At 48.9% G+C, this 22,996-nt stretch overlaps 1 protein-coding gene across 3 annotated transcripts in view; it reads right to left on the minus strand.

The window, feature by feature from the left end:
- The window catches only part of ZBTB7C (zinc finger and BTB domain containing 7C), a 365,025-nt gene that overhangs the window by 137,111 nt on the left and 204,918 nt on the right, over positions 1 to 22,996 (minus strand). For all 3 annotated transcript variants that reach the window (XM_019937025.3, XM_019937024.3, XM_073790701.1), the window contains one exon: positions 5,141 to 5,202. The gene's annotated coding sequence lies outside the window, so the exon portion shown is untranslated. The remainder of the gene's footprint in view (positions 1 to 5,140; positions 5,203 to 22,996) is intronic.

Here is a 22,996-nt window from a genome sequence, read left to right on the forward strand (position 1 = left end):
AAAGTATGAATTCTTTCTTTCTTCCTTTTGTTTCCTTGAGCAATCCAAAATTCACTATTAATCTCCCAAGACCTATCTTGTTGATAAATGTTGATTTCCCCTGCACACCTGTTCATATTTCTGATGGAAATGTATTATAAAATCACTCCATTTTGCTGGTGATTACCATGGTAATCAGGAACGCCCACCGGCAGGCCAGCACTCCTCTGAAAACAAGATTCTGCAGATACAGGCTTTCATTTCACTTACGATGTGCTTGGGGAGAGAGGGAGTGAAGCAGGAGTGGGGCAGGGTGTAGGGGGATGGTCTCCTTCTCTGCAGAAGTCTTGGCAGACAGCATGGCCCCCAGGGCCTGGGAGGGCTCTCCAGGAAGATGGGGGAATGGACCAGACAGAGGCCAAGTCCCTGGGGGCAAGTCCTGCATCCCTTGGTGCTCTACAGTGTGTGTGCAGCTGGGGACAGCTTTGCAGGATCCCAAGCCAGGAAAGGATCTGAGCTACCAGGTGCCCAAGATCAGGAACCTTGGCTAGAATTTCATTCAGTGTCCCACCTCTGCCACAGGAACCACCTTTAGGTCTCCTGGAACATTGCAAAGATACCGTCATCATCACTATTATTATGATTATTTCTCCCTATCACAGGATCATAGCTTACGGCTTGGTAGAAAGCCCCAGATGTTTGAACTGTATTATTTAGTCCTGATGTGGTCTATTTTAAATTTTCAAGACCTCCAACCAGACTGCTGGGCTTTAAATCCTAGCTCCACCACTGGCTGGCTGTGTGACCCTGGGCAAGTTACTGAAACTCTTTGCTCCTTCTCACGTGTAAAAGGCAGATAATCCAAGTTTCTCATGCATAGGATTGTTGTGAGGGTTGAGTTCATACACGTAGCATCGTTATAATATGCCTGTCTCAGAGTAAGCACTCAAAAACGCCTGGGATATCGCAGAGCCTCCCCTCTCAGTGGACAGGGGACAGGGAAGACTGAGACTGCCGCTAGTATCCTGGACTTTGCACAAACATCGCCTCACCTCCTTCTCCTGACACCCCCGTGTAACCCTCTCTGAACAGTAGGCAGGCTGGAACCCCAAAGCCCCATCTGCGTGGTGACAGTGGTGGATCTGGGCTGGAGCCCGGGACCCCTGCCTCCTTGCCCACAGCTCTTTCATTTTCCTTCCCAAAGATGTTGCTTTTCTGGCCTCTGGCTGTTCACCCCCAAACTAGGACCCAGTCATCCCCTTACTCTGACTGCAGTCCTGGGAAGCTAAGGCCTAGTGAACATAGGATGCTGGAACAGTCACATCCTAAAAGTCTACATCCTAAAACATCTACAGCGTTCAGTCACTCCTGTAATTGCCCACACATGTCAGATGTTGCCTAATGAAAAACTACCACCATAATCATACCAGTAGTTGCATACATCGCTCTCACTGTTCCAGGCTCTACACTACCTTCTCCGTTTAATGTAATAATATGTGTCGTCAATGGAATTATTTTACATTGCGCCAGACATCATATAAGACAAATCAGCCCAGGAGATGCGGGCTCTGCCTTATAGAACTCGCCCCCAGCTGCAGCTCACAGGCCATTATTCGGGGCCCTGCAAACTCTGTGCTGTGATAAGGAAACTCCACCAATTTGATCCTTTATCTGGCTGCAGGTTGAGGAAAGATATTATTTCAATCAAGATAATGATTCTATTTCTTGGACGGAAATGAGGTTTTTTTTTATTGCCTCGTGGGTGTGACACCAAGATCCGTTTTGGGGCTTGAACAGGTCACGCACAAGTTAGAGGGTTTTCTTGCGACCCGAGAGAGAATGTAAACACAATGGAGAGCGGAAAAGAGGAAAACATACACGCCAGGCCTATGAGATGACAAAATAAGTTCTACTTGGACATTTATAGGCATTAGACAAAACCTGTGGAACCAAAATTCGGAAGATAAGTGTGCAGTGTGAGCCCGATAGGTTGCATTTCAAGCGAGGTAAATGGCCTATAAAGGTAATAATGATAACGAAGCATAAACCAGACGCAGCTACGACAGCAACTTAAAAGTCTTCTAAACCTGCCCGTCACGTAGAGTAGACTTCCTTCGTAACTTTGCTGACAGACTGCTCTTTCAACACCTCCCAGGACAGGGAGCTCACCAGCAACGGAGCCCATGCCATCGCTGACCAGCTCCTATGTTGAGAAAGTATCTCCAAATTACACAGTGAAGTCATTTCATAAAAGGAAACCGCAGTGAGAATTCACAAGGTGCTGACACTGCAGTGGATCTAAACACACTTTGGAAACAATACACCTTTCAGTGAGCTATCAAACGATACGCAAATGACATTAGATGATAAATGCAGTGAGACGGCAATGATTTGAATTAGTGAATTTCGTGAAATTTTAAATTATTTAAAATATTTGGAAATTTCAAGGACTGTAGCACAGCATCTCAAGCTCTTTTATAGGTGATTTGCTTTAATGAGGAAATAATAAGAATTTGCAATTCTTATATCAATTGTTTATATAGTCACTCTAAGGAGTCTGGAAGTGTTTATAAAGGTTTTATGCCTTTTGAACATTCCACTGAGAGCTGACTTGGTGAACTGCTCTCTCTCCAAATAAAAGGTACATTTCAGCTCAACCTGTTCTGGAAAAGACTCAGTCTTACTGATTGATTCTTGAGGACCAAGTAGGTGGTGTCTTACTGTACTGCAATCAGACTCACCAAAACTTTGAAATCTAAACCACACCATTGTCAATATGTGTAGACTATCATCGGCAAGTAACCCCAAATCTGGGTAATATTGGTTGTCACCAGGGGAGGAGCTGGACTGCTTGCAGACAGAGGTGGGAAGGAGATTTTTCACAGTACACTTTTTGGTACTTTTGCATGTAGGGCCATGGAACTGTATTACCTATTAAGAATAAAATCATACTTTTGAAAAGCACATAGTTATTTCAGTGAAGACAGACTTTGACACCATTGATTTCTATTTTAATGCCTATACTCTTAAAATGCAATGAAAATTACTGCCAGGTTAGGTGGAAACTACATTTGGCTGTCTTCACAGCAGTGATGCTCATGGCAGGGTAGTGAATGTGACCAATGCCCCACTCGGACCCTTTTTCCTGCTGGGCACCCAGCCAAGGAGAGACCTGCCTTGACACATCTTTGCTCAGCTCCTCCTTCCTGACCCTGCTTCCCTCTCCCTTACAAGCTTTCCCTAATGCTCTCTTCTGCTACATCGTGTGCACCTGAATCCTTGTCTCAGGCTCTGCTTCTAGAGAACCCAACCTAAATCAGTCACCAATGGCTCCAAGTGCAGCCCTCCTGCATCTTTCCAGAGGATTATCCCTGGTGATAGACGCACACATGAGCCTTTGTCTTTGAGGGCAGAACCATAACCATTTTCCTGCCCAGTCAAAACCACCAGTCTGATATCATACATCTCATGAAAGGCTGCACAGCAAAATGGTGACCAGCCACAACAGAGTTCCCACAGCCAGACCTGGTGGGACCGCACAGCACTCTCCTTCCCCAGGACGAATGAGAAGGAGGCAGGGGCAGACCCAGAAGGCCTGCTCCCTAATCAGACATCTAGTGACGTGCAGTGGAAAGTCAGTGTGAACATCAGCTCTACCAGCTGAGCAAACTCGAACAAAATATTTAACTACTGCGAGCTTCGGTTTCCTCATCTGCAAAACGGCACTACCTGACGGAGGCTTGGTGAGGCTCAGATGAGGCAACACGGTCAAGCGTGCTGCAAACGGCAAGGCTACCTAAATACTGGATGTTGTTCCTGACATTTAGAACAAGCAAGCTTCTCCTGCTTGCTTGGAACTAATAATTAATTAACCTTTGTTAAATAAATAAACCCCAGTTGCTCCTCATACTGGGCATAGTACCTCGAGCTCCCTGTGTGAAAAGCAGCTCCAGGGAACAGCAAGTGGACATGGGGAGCACTGTCCTGGTGGCTGTCCACCTGGAGCTTAGGGTATGTCCCCACCGCTGATCTCAAGATCCTTAGTTGCAGCTATCTGGAGAAGGCTGTATCTCTCCCTGTCTCTCTCTCTCTTTCTCTCACTGAGATACAAGGAGTACGCCCAATGTGAATTTCCTGTTATCTATCCAGTGTATATATTAATCTCAAATACAACCTCAAATTTGTTGAAAAATCCATATGGCCATTTTCACATAATGAGTCATAAACTGGCAGAAACTTAATATTACTTACATAGATGAGGGACACTTTACTCCATCGTGATTCTTTGTGGAATTCATGAAGCCATTTCAAGCCCTGTACCATCTGGCCCTGCCCAGTGTCACCAGTGTTTCCTCCCTTCCCTCATTAGACCCATGTCTATGACATCCTCCATGTGAGCCATTGGGTGTTCCCATCCTGGCACCTGTGCCTTGTTCTCTTCCCCCTGGAACAGCCTCCCTCCTCCATCAGCCCAGCTCGCGTCTCTCTTTCCCCAGGAAGCCTTCCCTAACCACTCTCACAACCAGCATTTCTGCCTGTGCAATCCGGGCCAGAGCAGGACGTATGCCCTCTCATAAAGTTCTCTCATGGTCTCATGTGCAGATGTCTTCTCTTCCCACACTGGACTGACAGCTCCTCCAAAACAGAGCCTGAACCTGATGCTTCTTTTGTAGTGCCAGGTGCCTGGTGAATTCATAATATTCTCCGATTGAGTCATGGATTGGGTCATAGGATTGCTCTCAGTTTAACACACTGTTAAATGGCCTATATGAGAATCTACTGTTCTAAATAAGGTCACCCTAGCAGCAAACCTGGAACTGTACAAACTGTCTGTGGCCCCAGTGTTAAAAAAAAAGTGCACATCCTCCTCATACCAGAGGAGTCCTGCTTTCCTCACACACCAGTCAACCACAAGGGAGCGACTCTCTTTAGTGAGCCAGTGGGTACACCCTCCACTCAGAGGGCAGAGCCAGGGTTCAAACCATGCACCTTCACAGCCTTACACCTCTGGGTCCAGCCCCACCCAGCCAGAGGCACCTTCCAGAAGAACCAAAAGCCCGACTCCATCAAGGTCATGCTCCCTGCCCCAAACAGGGAAACCCACCCACTTCCCAGGAACATTGTCAAACCACAGACCTAAGAAAGCAAAATTCAGACTCACAAGCAACGACGCCTTCTTCTTAAATTTCAGGCCAGCAGTTTTTCTGCAAACCTGCTCATTTCCTGCAAAGAGAAGAAAGGGATGGAGAAACATATTAGCATCTGCTCTGGGTATCCTTCAGCTGTTTCGTGGCCGACCTCTGGCTTCTGCACCTTCTCTGCATTCTCACTCCCAGCAGCACTCTCCCCTCCCGAGAACAACGTGTGCTTGCTGCGGGGGCGTCCCTGGCAAGATCCCCCCTCCTGCGGCCACGGGTTCAGCCCACGTCGCCTCCCTCCCCCTCCCCGGCGCCATGCCAGTCTCAGATTGACCACTGCCTCCAATTCCCTGAAGGCGCTGGGCTTCTTCCCACTCCGGAGTGAGGCCTCCTCTTCTGTAGCATGGGGTTGCCTAGCAACCCTGCTCGCCAGCTCAGAAGGCCCTCCTAAATTGGACCTCACAGCACAGGGCATCTCCTTGTACAGCTGCTTGAATCTTAACAATCTGGTTCTGAATAATAACGCAATGGTAATTGCATGCATGGGCCCCAAACTACATTTAAATAATGTTCAAGAGCTGACACAAACCAACAGAGGCCAGAAAATGCATTTCAGAGGTCGACTGTAAGGCCAGGCAGGACATTCGGTGAGGGAGGGAGTTGACACCAAAGACTTGAGTTAATGACAATGCCAACCTGAACTGTGAGTTCTCCTGCCTTTCTGCCTGAGCATGCCATCACTTTAATGTGTTTTAGGTGAGTCTGGGATCTGTAGAGCCAATTAATGTCCACAGGTAGTGATGCTTCAAGACAGGATGCCCCTGAGCTCTTCAGCAGCGCATGGAGATTTCTGGAGGGGGTGGGGGTGGTGAGGATACAGGACGAGAAGGGAGAACGGTGCCTGAGTGATTTCCCTTGGCTTTTACAATCGTGGCTAAATACATTTTAGGAGGTAAGAGAAAGAACCTACCAAGCAAGAGTGCAAAGCACTTGCTACCTCAGCGAGAGACAAATTCAACATGACTGATGTGTTTCAGGATAAGAAGTGAAGGCGAAGAGGCCTTGACACTGGCTAGCACGCAGACTGAAGCAGCTTAGGCCACGTGCACACAGAGTCTAGCCTTCAATCTGTGTCCCTGGCAGAGGGTAATGAAGAGCTCTGCTCAAGGCAGGAGTCCTCACATGCGGGGAGCGGCAAGCTGCCAATCTGCTCCTCGTGGAGTGATAGCAGCGAGGGCCAGCTGATCACCCCTGATAATTTGAAAGGCTGAAGCACCTCTTTTTAAAAGCTCAAAATCGTCCTGCAAGGGACTTAAACGGATATTCACACACCCATGTTCACAGCAGCATTACTCACAGTAGGCAGGAGATGGGAGCAACCCAAGTGTCCACGGGACGAATAGGTAAACAAAATGTGGTCTATGCATGTGATGGAATGTTATTCAGCCTTAAAAAGGAAGGAGATTCTGACATATCCTACAACATGGATGAACCTGAGGACATTACGCTAAGTGAAATAAGCCAGCCAGAAAAGGACAAATGCTGTATGATTCCACTTATATGGGTATCTCGGGTAGTCAGATTCATGGAGACAGAAAGTAGAATAGTGAGGTTACTGGGAGCTGGGGAGAGGGGCGGGAATGGGGAGTTCATGTTTAATTTTGGGAAGATGAAAAAGTTCTAGAGATGGATGGTGGCAATGGTTGTGCAACAACGTGAATACACTTAATGCCACTAACCTGTACACTTAAAAATGGTTAACATGGTAAGTGTTACGTTATGTGTACTTTACCACAACTTTTAAAAAATCCTCCTGCAGTAACAGTACAACATACACAGCATTTCTCTACAAGACTTTTGTCCACTTCATCTTGGAAGTCAAAATAGCCTGTGCTGCTCACAAGCTCAGACAGGGAGACTGTCACCAGGACTCAAGGGCAAACTAGGCAGTGTGACTCTGGGCCAGGGAACCCACGGCTTGTAAGCATGGTGTTCCTGCAACGTAGTCACAGATGGAGGTGTCTGAGCATAAGGAACAGGGTCTTCTTGTGACCACTTCCTGGAGTCCAAATACCATCACCCCCCAGAGTGGGGCCTCCTTCCACCCAGGAGTCCCAACCCCCATGCCCCGTGCCTGCTTCCTCCCCGAGGCACGCGGACTCATTCTTATCCTTGCTCCCTGACGAGAAAGCCCTTTCCTGGGGCCTCCACCTGACCTAATCCTACTCTTTCTAGTGGATCTACATCAAATTCCACCTCCTCCAACCAGCCTTCCAGAACCTCCCACCTCTGCTTTCTCTGAACGTCACACAGCAGAATCAAGTACTTGCTTGGGAACTATCCTATCCTGTCAGGAAGGTTTGTCTCTCCCCCCAAATCTCCGAAAGGAGCCTTGGACAGAGATTGTCACGAACATTTTTTGTCTGCCACGGGCTCTGAGCACACGGTGGGCTGTTCCCTGGAGGCTCTGGGAAGGACAACAGGCCTTGCCTCCTTTGTCAGGAAATCCGGCCACAGCTCCCCTGCCTAGGCTACATAGCACGTCTGCTGGCTGCACAGCCCTCGAGCTAAATATTCCAGGCGGGCGTGCAAGTCCCTCCAGCCACTTAGAGGTGTAACTCGATGTGTGCAACAAACAATTGAGCATGTACAGACTTTATTAATTTGGAAAGGTCATTAGAGCCAACAGCTTCCCCAAGTTGAGAGTGAATGAATAGCATGGATAAGTTTTTTCAGTGTCCTGATTTTTTTCTTGGAACGTGCTCTAAGCCTCAAAAAATAATGGTATAAGGGAAAAAAGGGGGAAAAAAAATCCAGGCTTGCGAGACAAGGGGAGTCGACAGGAGCTCTGGACAAGCCTCTTTCCCTCTCTGAGCCTTAGTCTTCTCATCTGCAAGCTGAGGGAGTGATTGCTAAGGTCACTTTCAACTTAAAAAGTAAGTAAATAGGGCTTCCCTGGTGGCGCAGTGGTTGAGAGTGCGCCTGCCGATGCGGGGGACACGGGTTCGTGCCCCGGTCCGGGAAGATCCCACATGCCGTGGAGCGGCTGAGCCCATGAGCCGTGGCCGTTGAGCCTGCGCGTCCGGAGCCTGTGCTCCGCAACGGGAGAGGCCACAACAGTGAGAGGCCCGCGTACCGAAAAAAAAAAAAAAAAGTAAGTAAATAAAATTATGATTCTAGGTGAGAATGTGAAGTCAGCAAATTTACAAGCTAATAGTTACCCACCCCACACCCCATCATCCTCCCAGGTGTTGGGTACCACTTCACCTCTGGAGAGATAAGTTTCCAGTTCATGGCCCCTCAGCCAGGAAAAGGTCCTTAATGATTTCAGGTGCCTTCCCAGACCCTGACCTGGGGGGTCTCAAACCCAACAATCTGGCTGCCTTGCTCTCATTAAGGAACACTCCAGACTAATGACTTGTTTTCTTGAATCTCCAGGAATGGCTGGAAATGGGCCAAAGGGCATCACCCCGACTCCGTCTCCACAGCCCTTGGCTCCAGGACCAGCCGGTGCTATCTGTCAAGGGCCAGGCCTCTGCACGGCACACGCTCGTGGTTCTCCCCAAGGAGAGAAGGAAGCAGCGGTCAAGGAGCAGAGGGTTCTGGCTCCAGCCTGATGACACAGGGAGAAACAGTTGGCCCTTGACCAGGCTGTGCAATCCGACATCCCTCCCTTTCTCCATCCTCATGCCCTCTTCTCTCCTCCCTGAGTGTACAGACACCGGGAATGTGGGAGGCCCACATCTGTCTGCAAATGTGTGGCCACAAACACCTATGCCCTTTGCTCTGATTGCTCTTAGCTTTCAGTAGCAATAGGAAGACTAACTGAATTGGAACTGTATGACCAACAGCCTAACACTCATATTAACTAATATTAGCATTAATATTAGCTAACATTACCTAACATTTGCGTGATGCTTTTTTTTTTTTTTTGGTACGCGGGCCTCTCAACTGTTGTGGCCTCTTCCGCTGCGGAGCACAGGCTCCGGACGCGCAGGCTCAGCGGCCACGGCTCACGGGCCCAGCCGCTCCACGGCATGTGGGATCTTCCCGGACCCGGGCACGAACCCGTGCCCCCTGACACGGCAGGCGGACTCTCAACCACTGCGCCACCAGGGAAGCCCTGCGTGACGCTTTATAATTTAAAAAAATATTTTCCCACATACCTGTCAGGCAGGTGGGATAGATTTAACCCATTTAGTGAGCATCTGCAGTATCCCAGGGTCTTTGCTACCTGCTGGGGATGCACACATGGAAAGGTGTGGTTCCTGCCTGCAAACTCCCTCCAGGCCGGTTTATAGTCAGGAAGACGGCGGCATAGAGAAGCTGAGTGATGTTCTCAGAAGCATCCAACTTTCAAGCATCCCTGCTCAAACCAAGTCCTCAGACTCAGAACCTTTTTCAGCTGTTCCTGTGAGGTCTGTGAGTTTCGTAGAAAATTTAGCCTGTATGACGTCAACCAGAAGGGCCCAGCCAGAGGGTAGCATGGTTTGGGGACTGTGAAAGTCTATGCCCAGAATGAAACAGTGCCTGTGGATTAGGCCATGTTTGGTCCTGGAAACCCCAGAGGGACAGGTCCTGGGCTGGGAGCAGGTCAGAGCCTGCTGCACACGTGACCTTGGCCCCTCGTGGTCTTTCTGCTCATCGATAAAGACCCCTCTTCTCATCAGCCACCTTTGTAGAGACGCTGCCTTGAGAACTGACGCAAATTCATGAAATCTTTTTCTTTATTTTTTTAATCTGCACTAACCTCTCTCTTCTAGGAACTGCCACAGCAGTTACAATCAACATGTTATACAAAATTGATATTGTTCTTTTCAGGGTCTCTAACGGCTTTTTGAAAAAAATTAAATGCCCATGCTGGAGGAACCCGACAAATCCCTCACTTTACAGCCAGGGCACCCAAGTCCAGCGAGGACTCGCCTCAAGTCATACCAAAGACAAGCAGAACCGGAACGTGGGTCCCAGACTCCCAGCCCGGGGCCTGAACACACTCACCCTACAGTGGTGGGAGGGGAGGTTCAGGCTGTGCCCTGCTTACCTTGGCCCCCACAGAAGCTGTCAGCAAGCATGAGTGGCTAGAAGGAAGGCTGTCTGATGCTGGATGGTGGCAGGCAGATTACAGCCTCCCCCCACCGCACACCCCCCCCTGCCCCCCCCCCAGGAATGATACTGAAGGGACCGGCTCTGCCTCAGAGGGAGGGGCAGAGGCCATGAGAGGTGCCCTCAGGGGACAGTGAGGTCATGGTCTCTGCTGCAGGGTCTTGCAGCTCCCAGGAGGCCATAATGCCTTGTGGGTTAGATCCAGACTGCCCCTGCCATTGACCAGCCGTGTGACCTTGGACAAATGACTTAACTTCTCTCTGCTTTAGATTTTCACCAGCAAAACGGTTAGAATAACGGCATTGACCTCCTATCTCCCAGGGTTGAAGCAGGGATGAAATGAGAACATGGAGGGAGACACCTGGCACAGGGCCCAGCACCTGTATGTTCTCAGGTGAGGGCGGCAAGACCAGTCTCCCTGGGAGGTCAGCTCCATGGGGGGAATGCTGACAGCTGTGCTCACTGCTAAGTCCCCAGCGCCTAGCGCTTGCGACAGCGGCTCAGGAATGACTGCGCTCCCGTGAAAAGTGCTGCCCAGCATCTAGTGAGGAGAGGCCTGCAGTGATGAGCCGTTACTGAGGGTGGGTCAGCTGAGGGTCTGTGGTGACAGGGAGGCAGTGGCTTCTCTTCCCAGGATCCTTCAGAGGCTGCGTTGCATAGGTTGCAGTTTGGTTTTTCCGCTGATATTAAAATCAACCAACCCGAGGTCACAAAATGGCACAGACACTTTGGAAGACAGTTTGTCTAGTCTTTACGGGACTAGACATGCTCTTACCATAGGGTCCAGCAAGCGCACTTAGGTATTTACCGAAGGGAGCTGAAAACTACGTCTGCACAGAAACCCGCACACGGATGTTGATGGCAACTTTATTCATAACTGCCAAGCATGGGAGCCACCAAGACGTCCTTCAGTAGGTGAATGGACAAATAAACTAATAACTAAATATGCACACGATGGAATATTATTCAGTGCTGAAAAGAAATGAGCTATCAAGTCATGAAGACATGGAGGAATCTTACACGTATATCACTAAGTGAAAGAAGCCAGTCTGGGAAGGCTACATACTGTATGATTCCAACTGTATGATCTTCTGGAAGAGGCCAAACTATGGAGATAGAAAGAAGATCAGTGGTTGCCAAGGGTCAATGGAGAGGGAGGGATGAACAGGCAGAGCACAGAGGATTTTGAGGGCAGGGAAACTATTCTGTATGATACTGTAATGGTAGATACATGGCTTTACACATTTGTCAAAACCCATAAAACTGTACAACACAAAGAATGAACTCTAACGTAAACTATGGACTTTAGTTAATAGTGAGGTATCAATAGATTAACAGATGCACACTACCATATATAAAACAGATAAACAACAAGGATTTACTGTACAGCACAGGGAACTATATTCAATACCTCGTAATGAACTATAATGGAACAGAACTGAAAAAAAAGTATATAGATATATACATATATGTATGTATAACCGAATCACTTTTCTGTATACCTGAAACTAACACAATGTTGTAAATCTACTAGACTTCAATAAAAAAATAATGTATCAGTTCATCGATTATAACAAATGCACCACACTAATGCAAGATATTAATAATAGAAGAAACTCGGAGGGAGGGGAAGGAGAGGAGATATATGGGAACTCTCGGTACTTTCTGCTCAATTTCTCTATAAACCTGAAAGTGCTCTTAAAAATAGTCTATTAATTAAAAACAACAACTGACCCCAAAACACAGCACTCAGGGCCAGTTAGTACCCGGGCCATCACTTAGCCCCGCTGGGCGGCCACGTCCCATGCGGGGGACTTGGAGGAAGGTCCAGAGACCAGCATGATCCTTCCAACTTGAAGCACAACTGCATCCGACCAAAATGTTAGAGACCGTGTGGGAAAGCCAAGTGGGGAGGCCAGCACGACCCCCAGCTGGTGAGGCAAACAGCCGTGCACGCCAGCAACCGGAACACCTCTGGCTACCGGGCAGTGACTCAGCCATAACTCATCCTTCCCCAGCACATGGCCTGTGCCAGGCTCATCGCCACTGCCTTCCGGAGGGGCGTCAGAAAGAGACCCAGCCCATGCCCGCAAGCCAGACTCCACCCAGCCTTTTTCTGTTCCTTCCACCCCCAACACCAGATATAGCAGGTGCTCAATAAACATTTATTGAATTAGTGATTAATTGTATGCCTCTTTATTTACCCACTAAAGGAAAGAATCTGCTTGTAAGCCTCCCTAACCCCCCAGCAAAGTATTTGCTAAACAGAATGAACAGCAGCACCGCCAAGCCTTGGGGGAGAACTTGTGTTTGCTCCTGAGGCCACTTTCCCAGCCATGAGAGCACATGACAGAGGACTCCCAGCCCTCAGACACACCTGTACACCATGTGCTGCTCGGCCCTGAGACCCCACCCAGCAGAATGGACATTCTACCCCACCCCGCTGGAAGGCTGAGAGACGTGTGTGTGTGTGTGTGTGTGTGTGTGTGTGTGTGTGTGAGACGTGTGTGTGTGTGTGTGTGTGTGTGTGTGTGTGTGTGTGTGTGTGTAGTCATTGCCAAGCAGACTGAAGAGCAGTAGGGTGGCCCTCAGCCCCGGGGGCATCTTCGGGAAATCCATGAACTGACGTCCAGGTCATCACACCTAGCCCGGCAGGGCACCAGGCCAGTTTCCAGTTTGGTCTGCTTTGATTGAGAGAGAAGGAGAGAGAGAGAGAAGGAGAGAGAGAAAGAGAGAGAGAGAGAGAGACAGAGAGAGAGAGAGAGAGAGAGAGAGAGAGAGAGAGTGTTTGTCGCTGGAGAACAGTGTCTTCCAAGGCAACCAAATCCTCTTCATTGCTTTGGGGGTGATGGCCCCTTGGAGGTCTGAATTTCTGTCACCTTGGCCTAGAATCTTAAAATAGCCTGAGAAGGAGAAAGGGCTGAGCCCAAAGCCAAAGCCAAAGCTGAGGCCTGGGCCTGGGAGTGGGGAGCAGAAGAGCCCGTCCAAGGAACAAAGGCCTAATCTCTCTGCTCAGGCTGCCCAGCACAGGCCCAAGTGCTCAGTCACACACGTTTTATTTTCTCTGGCCTCAGGGAAGTATTCCTGGGCTGAGCAAATCTGAGCACGGGCTCCAGCAGATATTGGCCTGGAGGAGCTGAGGGGGAGGGTAATGGCTGCCCAGACCCCCGCCCCCCCCAGCTGCCCCCTGGCCGAACCGCCAGGGTAGGAAGGGGGAGGGCGCCCACTGCGGGGCTGGTGAGACAGGATGGTTAATGCTCACTAGAACATGGATGGGCACAGGGGGGTGACAAAGAATATTCGGGGTTGTAATATTGAATAACAGTTCAAATCTGGGGGAAGAAAGGTTTCTTTCCATAAGAAAATGTGAGAATAAAGCCTTCATGTCTGCCGGGCTCATGGAGGAAGCATCTCAGTGGCAGCGGCGTTCGTCCCCTGCAAGGGCAAGGGGAGGAAGGGGGTCTCATGGGTTTAACAAGAAGGTTCTCTGTGCCTGATGTCATTGGCTGATGGTGTTTGGGGAGACGGGCGCTGCCGACGTTGCCGGCTTGGATCTGCTGCCCAGTGGGGCTGGGATTTTCAGGCTGGTGTGGGCACGTGTTGGGAGGGGAAACCAGAGGGCGCTGGGAGGGAGGCTGGCAATAGCGGCATTCGGAGCTCCAGACGGTGAAAACAGGAGGCAGGCCTGCTCTGCCTTCAGTGATGACAGGGCTCCCCTTGGCGGGTGGGTCTTGCCCTTGTCCTATTCCTGGTGCCCTGAGTCCTATCACTCACACTCCTCCCTTTATCTAAACCTGCTTTCCAGAAAGTTCTAGCTCACCTGGTGTCCAGTGTGATGGGAATCATTAGTGCCAGGCTTTCTTTCTCTCAGAGATAAGTGTTTCCAGCCCCCTCTCAGGTGGAAGGAAAAAAAACTGGTCCCCTGGGAAAGGGATTTATTTTGCTTTTTATTTTTAAACTCCACTGTTTACTCTGCATCCCAGTGATGTGGAAGACAAATCTGCAAGTGACATACAAGTAAGTAAGACCCAGGCAGTGTGGATGGTGTAAAGGGTGTTTGGAAAGGGGACGGGCGACCCCACAGCAGAAGGGGAGCGCCTGGCCCAGGCTGCCTCTGAAGCTGCCCCCTGTGGCCGCTGCCCCTTCTCTCCCTGGGACTGTATCACTCCCCTCAATGTGGATACTACCTTTCATTGTCCAAACAAGGCCACTTTTGAGAGTGAAAGGGGAACTGATGATAGTTACCTGGGGACCTCAGTCATAACGTGGCTGCCCCAGGCCAACCAGGATGTGTCCCTCCAGCAGTGTCATCCAATCTTTGGCGCCTGGGAGAATCCAGTCGGAGCTCTTCCCTGGAACTTCCATCATATGAGTTAGGAAAGAGCTGTCTGCCTCAATCAACCAGCTTCCCCTCCAGAAATGATCCTGAGAGAGGCCACCAGGCATATCAGGGCCCACCGGAAGCACTACTTGCATCCGTGTGAAGTATAGAACCCGTCCTGGCTGTCCTGCGCACCTTCAGGGCTCACCCTCTCATTTCCCGCCAGATCCCCCCGGCTGTCACCTCTTGTAAGAAGTTTGCCTGGCTGCTCCGCCTCCCTCTGCATTTTGTGTATCACGCATCCTAGTCCCTCACGCACGTCGCCATCTCCCCCACCAGCTCATCAGCTCTGGAGGGAGGTGCCATGGTGTATCATTCATCTTTGGACCCACCCATCCCTACTCCTCCCTGCCCCCTGCCCCCACCCCAGTGCCTTGCTTACAGGAAGTCTCTGATCTAAACTCGTTGGAAATAACTGAGTTGAACTGAACTCCTGCAATTTTCCCTCTAGCACTGGGGACTCAGGGACAGAATCCAGTGTGCTATATAGCCCTTCGGAAGTCCATTGATTCTCCCGCATCAGATTTTTAGGACAAATACTCCCGAATCTCTACGCCCATTGCAGGAGCTTTACTGGTGAAATTTGTGCAATCATGCAGGGTGGTGATTGTTAGGTGGGAGTGTCTGAAATAAAATCCAGAAAGGGTCTCCAGAAGAACTCCATTTTTATAGCTTGGGGAACGTGTGGTTTGGTCAGTGAACCTTGGTGAGAACCTCCCTTCAGCACCTAAAATTATCCCATATCTTGGAAAGATGAGAAGGCAGTCAAGACTAAGTGCAGGAGGGTGGTACATGCAGTAAACTCAGGGGGTAATCAGGGAGGGCTTCCTGGAGGCAGCAGACAGTAAGTAGAGACGAAGGATGGGGAGGATATGGAGAGTAGGGACAAAGGACCGTCTAGAAAGGGACACTCTTAGCAGAGATGCAGAGGTGGGAGTGGTCTAGCCTAATCAGGGCGGTGAGTGAGCAGGTGTGGCTGGAGCAGTAGACGTGTGCAGAGAAGCAGGAGATGCAGCCGTGAGGGCAGATAAAGAACCCAAATGCCAGCTGCCTCTGGGCTTGAGACTCAGGTGTGGAATCACCCTGCTCCCTGTTGTCTGGGGAAGAATGGGGAGCAGTGCAGGCTGGACTAGAACTTATTGCTCCAGTCGCCGGGTAACATCTGGGAGGGAGCAGAGGGACTGGCCCAGGCTGAAGCCATCCCCAACTTCTTCCCTGCTTCTCCTTGGCTTCTCCCAATTCTGCAGCTCTGGGAAACCTAGCCAATTAAGCATCTGTGGCCCCAAAGTGTAATCTCGCTCTGCATACCAGCCTGTGATTCAGAGCGAGGGTGGGGTGGGGGCAGAGGGAGTGTCCAGGAGCTGAAGCCCACCGCAAACAAGCTATGGTAGAAGCCCTCTTAGCTGAGATGATTAGTCAGTGAATTGAGACATTTTAACACCTACTGTATGTTGGTACATTCATTCACCAAACTTTGGATGTAAAGTCAAGACCTTTCTTTATCTTCACATCTCCTGGATGTAATGGTCCCTACTGTCTTTCGGGCATAAATCACACTCATATGACACTACAATTTCTAGTTATGGTTTTTTAAAATGGAATGAGAAATTAAATACACTGGCAAAATAATCTGAGTACAAAAGTCTCCCTTGATTTTGTGAATATTTCCCCAAACTTTCCCAGTTGTTTCACCCACATCTAACTCAACAGCATGTTTTTAAATGGACTAGTTTTTTTTGAGTCTTTCCAAAGCTTCACCTGAGTTTTCACTGAAACAATTTTTTCTTCTTCTTTCTCTTTTTTTGGCAATAGGATTTAATTGGTTTGCACAATAATTAAATTTCATAATTACAACAGCAAGTTCCACGGGCATAAACAGGTTTGGGAAGTGAGCCAGCTGCCTTTAAGAAAGCATTCGGCTCAGCTGGTGGGAGAAGACATGGTGGACGTGTTGGACAGCCACCTTCCTGCCCCACGTGTTCCTCCAGCTGTGGGCATCCGTCAGAGGGGATGGAGAGAGCTGGTGAGTTTGGCAAGCTGGTTAACTGAGGCATAGAGAGCGTCTAGTGCTCCCCTTATCAGGACTCAGGTTAAGGACAATTCTCCAGGGACTAAGGACCTGGTGCTGCCCCGCCCCACCGCGGTCCTCACCTGGTTCCCTTCCTCCCACCTCCACGCCTGTGCTGAGTGGGCCCCACCCCTCCGGATGCTTCTCCCCTCTTCCCCTCCCACACCTCAAATCTCCTCCCATTGCAGCTGTCCAGGAAGGATTTGGCAAACTAAAGCTTCTGCTTTAGTGACAGGCAATGGCCGAATGTACCCCCTCCCAGTGGTCATGGGAATTTCTTACACAGAGGAGAGTTTCTAATGATGTAATTTCCAGCATCTGTGGTAGGTTGGCTGGGAGAGATGTGGAGTCAAGGGACTGTCTAGGAGTCGTCCCTCAATCACACTACCCTGAAATCTTTGATCGTGTCCCACTGAATCACAGTTGTGCACACTTCTCCTAAGAAGAGGGCTTTGCACTCACCTGTCTCTCATTTTTCATGTTCCCACATCCCTTATATGGCGTGGGATGCCCTCCCCCATTTAACTTCCCTTATCAAGTCATTTTCTCTATGTCCAGCCTTCCCTATTTCATGGGCAAAAGTTAACATTTAACTTAAATGCCATCAAACCAACCAACCAACCAACCAATCAAAAGCATTAGCAGGGATGTACATCTCACAAGGAGAAGAAGGAAAATACGTTCCAGAGGAACATATTTGTAGTGGACACTTGCTCTTTTGAGCCACTCACGATTCTTTCACCCCTCCTCTTGGCAAGAGAACACCAATTTCCTCCCAGATTACCACTCACCCCCCATAGCCAGTGTGTTTCAGGGGTGGGTTATGGTTGGCTTAAGCCAATCACCTCAGCTCAGCTCCCTGGCCATGGTGACTGAAACAAGTCCTATCACATAAGATGTTTGCTGGGGACCTCTTAGGGAGAAGCTCCATTACCAGAGATGTCAAAGGCACATGCAAGGCCTGGGGTTGCTGCAGCCATTTTGTTACTATAAAAGAGTTCCGAGGACAGCACTGAGCTGCAGAAAAATGGAGCTGGAGACCTCATCAAACTATTCCTGAAGATCACCCTGTTTCTGAACTTTACATTTACCTAGGCCAGTACATTCCATTTAGTGTTTTTTAATTGATTTACTTAAAAAAATTAACACATATACATGGCTTGAAAAAAGCAAAAGTAGTAAAAACCCAACGATGAAAACCAGCAGTCCCTGCTCCAGACCTCCGCACAGAGTCCCAATTCCCAAAGATAACCACTCCCAACTATTTTAGCTATTTCTTATGTTCTTTAGTGACATATTTCTAAATAACACACTATATTAGTCATGTAGGGCTGTCATAACAAAATACCAATAGACCAGGTGGCCTACACAACACAAATTTATTTCCCACAGTCCTGGAGGCTAGGAAGTCCAAGGTCTAGGTACCAGCCAATTCGGTTTCTGGTGAGAGCCTGCTTCCTGGCTTGCAGACAACCACCTTCTCACTGTGTCCTCACACAGTCAAGAGTGAGTACTCTGGTGTCTCTTCTTATAAGGATGCTAATCGGGGCTCCAGCCTTATGACTTCATTTAACCTTAGCTACATCCTTACTCCAAATACAGACACCCTGGGTTAGGGATATAACATCTGAACTCTGAGGGGCCGGGGGGACACAATTCAGGTCATAGCACACGCATTATATTACCATTTCTAGAGCTTCCACTTTCAGGTATTATCTATTAGAGCCCCATAATGGAAGATGAGGTTTCCCATGCCCCCAACCCCACTTCCTCTAAGCCCACATTTCTGTCCTCTGTATCCTCCCAACACAGTGATGCCACCATTTTGGTTAAATCAATTGTCCGTGTTCACACTATTGTCACTGGACGGCTACTGCTCACAGATGAGCCACGTGATATCCTTTCTTGCATAATTTATTTTCTCTAGTGTTAAAAGTGGCTCCGTATGTGCCTAACACTTATTTACACACAAACTGACTACCGGAACTGTTAAAATCCCTCCCCAAACAGTTCAGTGCATTAGGAATCTGTCAGTTCCTTTTTGGTTTTTTCCAGGAGGGATCGCATCCAGACTTCCCCGTGCTCGAACTCCAGTCTGGACCTGAGCCTTCTGCACAGTTGTCACCTAAGACTTCCCCCCCTTGTTTCCTGGATCCCACACTGTATTAGTTTCCATTGCTGCTGTAACACATTACCACAAACTAAGTGGCTTAAAACAACACAAATATATTTACCTTGCAGTTCTGAAATGGGTCTCACTGGGCTAAAATCTAGGTGTTGGCAAGGTCACATTCCTTCTGAAGGCTCTAGGGGAGAAGAGCTTCTAGAGGCTGTCTCCATGTTCAGCTTCCAGAGGGTGATCACATTGCTTGGCATGGCCCCTTCCTTCATCTCCAGAACAAGCGACCTCCCCTACAGCATCACTCTCACCGGCTCCTCTGTCTTTTTCCTTCACTTCTAAGGACGCTTGTGATTACACTGGGCCTAAAGGGATAATCCGGGATCATCTCCCCATCTCAGGGTCAGCTGATTAGCAACTTTCATTCCATCTGTAACCTTAACTCCCTTTTGCTACGTAACCTCACATTTTCACAGGTTCTGGGCATTAGGTTGCAGATATCTTTGGTGGCCCATTACTTTGTCTACTATACACGCCACTCTCCTGCTTCATTGGTACAAGGTGTGTAGGAGGTACCTCCTTTGAGACCATGCCTATACGAACCGACTTTATTTCCTCTCCCTTTTGGTAGTCTGTTTGGCTGTGAATAGAAAGCTAAGGTGGAAACCACCCTCCCTTGGAAGGCTGGGGGCATTATCCCAGTGTCTTCTAGTTTCCAGGGACTCTGCTGGAAAGCCCAATTCTGTTCTGTGCTCCAACTTTTGTATTCAATCTACTTTCTTCCTCTCTGAAAGTGGTATGTATCTTCTCTTTGTCCTTAACATTCTGAAACTCCACAAGGATGGGCCTTGTGATAGGTCTGTTCCCTCCACTGTGTTCCTCCACAGAGTCTGGAAGCATGTGTCCTTCAGTCCTGAGAACTTTCTCCTATAACTTCTCTGATAATCTCTTCTCCTCAAGTGTCTGTGCTCTCTGTTTCTGGGACCCTTACTGCTGACCCTCCTGGACTGAGCGTCTAAATTTCCTCATTTTTTTTCTATCCTAGTTCCTACATTGTTGTCTTCTTTTCCTACTATCTAAAAAAGTCCTTCAACTCACTTTTCAAATCTTCCACTGATTTTTAAATTTCTGCGATTATATGTTTAACTTCTTAGAGTTCTGCCTTATTCTTTGAATGTTCCTTTCCGATAGCCTCCATTCTCATTTTAGGGTTGCATTATCTCCTCTTATCTCTCTGAGGACATTAATTATAGTTATTTTGAAGTTTTTTTCTGCTCCTAGACTTGGCTCTAATCCTTTCAGCTCCTTTTTCTCCCCAGTTTATGTGTTTTCTCCCTCTCTTGATCCCACATGTTGGAGGTTTTCTTTTCACAAATGCCAGGTGACCCTTGACCAGCATTTACATTTAACAGCAAGACACTAAATTAAAGTCAGTGATTTCTCTATGAGGGATTAGGTAGAAATCTGGTCATTTCTTTGAGGGAATGTATACACACACAAACATATATATGTATGTGTAAGTATGTATATACACACAAACATATGTACACATACCTGCACATACACATGCACTCAAGCACACGTGTGTGTGTATACACATATACAGGTAAACACATACATATGAACATATACATACACATTCGCACATATTGTATGTGTCGAACTTTTTTCCTCTTGGGCCAATCAGTTTACTTGTAAAGGAAACTTCTAATCACCCCGCTTGGGGGACAGACACTGGGCTGCCAGTATTTTTGGAGCAGAGTAGAGAGGAGCTGCAAGTCTCATGACTTGGGATGTAAACTTTAAATAAATTCTCTCGTTTTGAGTACAGTGTGCAAACTCGCTCCCAGCTGCACACAGTGTCTTAGAGTCCAGAACTTCTCTGAATCATCTCCTTTTGAAAAGAAACTTCTAGTCTTTGACCAAGGTGGAGAGGGGGAGTTAGCAGGAGGGGATCTGGGGTCTAAAGATTCTTTATGCAGATTTTCAACCAATTGCCCAGTTTTCAGACCCGTTCCTCACCTCACCTTCAGAAGTATGTGAAACTCCCATTTCTGATCTGTTTGAGGGTTGGCGGGGGTGGGATGAATCTTCTAGAGGCTTCTTCCCACTACCCACACTTGGGTTTCATCTCTCTGCTAAATGAGTAACCATGCATCCATAGACTTTCCGGCTTCCACAGCTTTGCCGACATCCTTCACCTGCCGGCAGCTCCTCTCCTGTTCTCACTGCCCTTGTGTTTTTGAGCTCTGTCAGTTTCTTTAGTGCCACGGGTAGGGGGATGATTAGAAAGGGGACAGAGATAAATGGATGTGGGCAAGTCATCATGTTTAACCAGAAGTCTCTCCTTGATCTTCGGGCTGCTCTAGGTGGAGTTTCCAGTCCCGTGAAGCAGACTGCATCCTGTCTCATACACAGCAGCACACGCACCCTTCCATAGCCCCTGGCACACACGGCAGCACTGCCCACCCCTGCCTGGGCAGCATAGCACACTGCCCATTTCAGGGTCCACAGGCCCCTTTCCCCTGCTCACCCGGCCTCTGATGGCAGTGCCAGGAGCTTCTAGTAAGTTCTACCCACTCTTGTGAACACCCCTCAGCTCCCACTCCCATTTAAGGTGCTTCCCCACCTGCTCAACTTGAGGACAGTACTCGGATGTCCACAGCAAGCGACGCCTCCACACTGCAGACACAGGGATGTTCCCAGAGACTCTAGAGAGCAGACTGATCATGAAGGAGCAGCAAAGAACCCATCACAGGCACAGGCTACACAAAACCATCCACACCTTCCACCTGGTCTCTTTTGCGAACATCCTTCAGGTCCACAGGTCAGAAAATCCCACCCGGACATATTCTGCGATCCACTCTAGTCCTGGCAAATGGCCCAGTGTGGCCGAACCTGGGCAAGACAAGGATGGCAAATCTAACCCCTGCCTAAAGAGACAGACTCTTTATTCACACCAGACTCATTGATACACCACCATGCCAACCACGAGCAGGCTGGCATGAAATATCTAATACCACAGGCACTAGGTGTAAAACCTAGACCAGAGGCCAGTGGCTAGCGTGTTACTACGGTTTTCTTCTAAATAATATTAAAATCCACTGAGTCATTAGGATCGAGGCTTCCAGAAGCACCGTGCTCCCACAGCCTGTGGCCCAGACCTGCCATCAGCCATCTGCCCTCCTCTCGGCTCAGACTCTAGGCCCTGTGGTCCAAGCAGCCTTGTGGGTGGGCAAAAAGTAGGTGGGCTCCCTGTAGAGCCCTATGAGGCAGACTTGAAAAGCAACAGACACAGTCTCATTCCCTGGGGGAGAGGCCAGTGGTGAGAGGCTCCTCAGAACCCCTTGCAGGGTGGGCTGCCACCCTCGGCACTGCCCACTGGGCCCGAAACAGATGGAGACGCAGCAGAACAGGCCAAGACGCCCGGGCAGGTGAGCTCTGCTTTCCATACAAGATTGGGTCTAAACAGCCTAACACCTCAAATCTCATTTAAGCCCACTAAAGGCATTGTTACTTAAGTCATTTTTGTAAAGTGAATCATTTCCCCTCCACAGTGCCCCCTCCTCCCCGTGATACATAATTTAGCTCTTCTTCAGAGATTCAGATTCTGAACACCAGGCATGCTGAAAAGGAAATTCAGCTACTTTTAAATGATTTCTTGAAAACAACAACAACAATACTGGAAATTCCCACCCTCCCCCGACAGCCATGCCTGAGTGCCTGGAAGCAGTTATAAGCCACAGATGAAAATCCAGGGGACTGGCAGACCACAGAAGGGGATGCTTCCGTATCCTAGTAAACTTTATCGGATCTCATCTGTGGTCCATTCGCATGATGACATCACCCCTGGCTCGATCCTGCCCGCGCTCTGGCGAGTTCTGGACAGAGCCCCAGTGACTCACGACTTGGATTTTCCACGCAGCTTCCTCCCCGTTTCTGGAGCTCTGCTCCTCCCCCACCTGCACTGCAGGTGTCCTGCCTTTCCTCAAGACTCTTCCCTCTGTCTTTTCCAGAGCCACCTCCTTTGTCTTGGCCTCAGGCCCCTCTTTCTCTTAAAAATTCTTGATGAAATATTCCAGACATACAAAGAGGCATAAAAATAACATCACAAACACCTGTGTCCCCACCACCCGGCTGCAAAAATAAAAGGCAGCTCTTTCTAATCCCGGGCCCACGTCCCTCTCTGGGGACACCTCCCAGCACAC

The sequence above is a fragment of the Tursiops truncatus genome, chromosome 13 (assembly GCF_011762595.2).
Source record: "Tursiops truncatus isolate mTurTru1 chromosome 13, mTurTru1.mat.Y, whole genome shotgun sequence".
Lineage (NCBI taxonomy): Eukaryota > Metazoa > Chordata > Mammalia > Artiodactyla > Delphinidae > Tursiops > Tursiops truncatus.